Below are 3856 nucleotides of genomic sequence, written 5' to 3' on the forward strand. Positions count from 1 at the left end.
GACTGAGCTCTCAAACGTCACTGCATACTTAGCAGAGGGGGTCACACGTGATCCACGTGACCCGTTTTAGATTCACTCCGTTCCTCTACCCTCCTCCCCTCTTCACCTAAAGGGATTTAATTCTGTGTGGGCTTGATGGATGGACACATTTCTTTCCTCACACACACACACACACACCTTACAAATTGACAAGTTTATGAAACCCCCGTGTCTGATTCTTCATGAACAGTAACTCTGTGGTTCATTGAAGTAGCATAATAGCTGATGAGAGCTATGTGATGCAGATGGGACGAACACTGTAAATATTGTAAGGTATCTCAGCGGCACGGGTGAGGGACTACATAATTAATAGGATACCTCTGGTTGACAGAACTGCTTTTGCGGCCATTAGCTCTGCTACTAGGCCAGGGAGAGAGTATATGTCAGTAGAAAGTAACGCTTAGTCTGTGATTGATTCACCCACAGCTGCCAGGTTACAGGCAGTGCCTTGGCACATTAATATCATGTGGCATTTATTAGATAGGTGACTTCCTGGACTCGTCTGGCCTGGCTGAACAAGGGAACAGCTAGCATATCAAAATTAAAATTGTCATCATTAATTGTCAGCGTGGGGAGGAATACTCTCACACAGGTTCTCTCTCTCGCTTTATTTATCGCTTGTGTCTTTCATATAAACCCTCACATGTTGTAGATTAGAAGACATGCCAACTCTGCAGAGGCTGTGGACATACACCAGCCTGCTGAGCATTCACATGCTGGTCATTTATTTGATTGAATGATTGATCTTATTTGTTCATTAAAAAAAAATATGAAGCTGCCTCAGTTACAATCAACATTGGCCTACATATTTAATGTGCATTATGCAGTATCTACAATTAGCAAGAGTTCTACAGTTAATGTAGATTGAAAAATGTTTTCATGCAGTTGAATTCTGAACTTATGCACTTCTGAGGGATTGTATGAAGAACCATATATACAATAGCTTTTAGTAGTATTAACTTATTTTTTTAGTGTAATCATCCTGTGGAGCTCTGTTTAAGCCTTGTGCCTTGCTGTGTAGAAGTAGCAATATAGTGTTTAGTAACAGAAGGTTAAAGGAGATGTGCTTTGGCTCAGTACAGACAATGAGGCCGCACACTGTCAATAAAAAAATGTAGTGCCAGCTAGGGACCAAATGTTATAGCTAGTTCAAACATATCACAATACGGCTAGTTCACAAGTAGACGTCTGTTTTTTAAAGACTTTTTTCAGTCACAGCCATTCCTTTTATGTGCAAAGCAATCAGTTCAAATACAAATAGCCCACACATTAGCATAGCAAACTGAATGCACCTTACCATTTGAATAATGTCTAATTTCTATGCTTTCTGTCATATCCCATTCTCCATATTTGTGAAGGCTGAAAAGAACTGTCCAGTGACAAAGCGAATAATACATTTCTTCTAGCTACCTATTTTTATTATACAGTACATTGACATTTTGCCCAATTTTATTTTACAATTGTCTTCTTTGTTTTAATTCTCTTCTTTCATCTCCATGCTAGGGTTTTTAGGAGGTGCAGTTGCAGATGAACTGGGAGCTATCCCCTGAATGCAGAAGCTATATCCTGTAGCAAAGCCTCAAGTATGGTGATGTCTCAGAATCTCTATGTCCTCAGATTTATGCCTTACTGTGGATTCTTAACCAGAGACCCTACTTGAGCATTGCCACACAAGAGAAAACGTTTAAACATTCTCTAATTTAGCATAATCAGTAAACCAATGTATGTTTTGTGAAATAATACAGTGACTCTAGAGGGATAGTCTATTACAGTTAATTTTGACTTGTTGTAATGTGTACACTGGGAGTCGGGAAGCAAGTACAGGGAGTGAATCATTTAATAAAGAAATAGAATGAAGTACAAAACAAGAAATACGAAAAGCTTACAGACATGAAACCCAAACAGAGTCAGTAACGCCTGGGGAAGAAACCAAAGGGCGTGACAGATATATGAAAGGTAATCAAGAAGGTGATGAAATCCAGGTGAGACTGATGGGGCGCTGGTGCGCGTAACAATGGTGACAGGTGTGCGTAATAATGGGCAACCTGGTGACCTAGAGCGCCGGACGGGGAGTATACTGTGACAGTAGCCCCTCCTTGACACGCATCTACAGCCAAAGGACACCGACTGGTCAGAGTGGTCACCTCTGCTGAGGCGCGGGAACCTGTCAAGCCGGATGAGGCGTGGGAGCCTGTCGAGTCTTGTGAACCTGTCGAGCCAGCTAAGGCATCGAAGCCTAACGAGCTTGCTGGGGCATCCACGGTTGACTCGGCACCAGCCGCTTGACCGGCCATCCGAGTCTTGTGAACTTGATGAGCCTGCTGAGGCATCCTCGGTTGCTCCGGCAACAGCATCCGGACCCAACGTCACCTACCAACACAAAACACTCCCTGATGCTCCGCTTTGGTGAGGAGTTATTCTGTAACGTGTGCGCTGAGAGTTGGGAAACAAGTACAGGGAGTGAAAAATTGAATAAACAAACAAACATAGGACAAAACAAGACACACAGGTAGTGTACAGACAGGAAGGGAAACAATAATGCCTAGGGAAAGAACCAAAGGGAGTGACCGATATAGGGAAGGTAATCAGGAAAGTGATGGAGTCCAGGTGAGTGTCATGAGGCGCAGGTGCACATAACAATGGTGGCAGGTGTGCGTAATGATTAGACAACTGGTGACAATGAGCGCCAGAGAGGAGGAGCGGGAGTAGACGTGACAATTGTTTGTGTTTCTGTGGTTTCTATGTAAATTATTAGAAAATATCCACATTTGAGTTTTTTATTTAACAGAAACAACTTTTTCAAGCATAATCATACACTAATTGCCTGGAGTTTCAAGGTTTCCAGGTGTGTACCTGTACCTGGGTTCGTTGGTTAAATTTAATTGATGTATGTTATCGTAGCAATTGCACAAAAATGTATAAGTCTGGCTTCAGAAGCTATCAAAATGCTACTGTCGTCTGGATTTTGATTTCAAATACACTACCGTTCAAAAGTTTGGGGTCACTTAGAAATGTCCTTGTTTTTGAAAGAAAAAACATTAAATTAACATAGAATACAGTGTAGACATTGTCAATGTTGTAAATGACTATTGTAGCTGGAACCGGTAGATTTTTTAATGGAATATCTACAGTTGAAGTCGGAAGTTTACATACACCTTAGCCAAATACATTTAAACTCAGTTTTTCACAATTCCTGACATTTAATCCTAGTAAAAAGTCCCTGTCTTAGGTCAGTTACGATCACCTTTTTTTTAAGAAATTGAAATGTCAGAATAATAGTAGAGTGAATGATTTATTTCAGCTTTTGTTTTTTTCATCACATTCCCAGTGGGTCAGAAGTTTTGCATACATTCAATTAGCATTGCCTTTAAATTGTTTAAAACTTGGTTCAAACGTTTCGGCTTGTAGGACTCCTTGCTTGCAAACGCTTTTTCAGTTCTGCCCACAAATTTTCTATGGGATTGAGGTCAGGGCTTTGAGGCGCCAACAGAGATGGCTGCCTCGCTTCGCGTTCCTAGGAAACTATGCAGTTTTTTTTTTAACGTGTTATTTCTTACATTGGTACCCCAGGTAATCTTAGGTTTCATTACATACAGTCGGGAAGAACTACTGAAGATAAGAGCAAGGTCATCTCACCATCAGTACGACCACCCAGGACAACAGAATGGATCCCAGCCTGCGACCCAAAACAAAAGACGTCGTAAAAGAGGGAAATGTAGCGGTCTTCTGGTCAGGCTCCAGAGACGGGCACATCGCACACCACTCCCTAGCATACTACTCGCCAATGTCCAGTCTCTTGACAACAAGGTTGATGAAA

This window comes from Oncorhynchus clarkii, chromosome 4, assembly GCF_045791955.1.
Source record: "Oncorhynchus clarkii lewisi isolate Uvic-CL-2024 chromosome 4, UVic_Ocla_1.0, whole genome shotgun sequence".
NCBI lineage: Eukaryota > Metazoa > Chordata > Actinopteri > Salmoniformes > Salmonidae > Oncorhynchus > Oncorhynchus clarkii.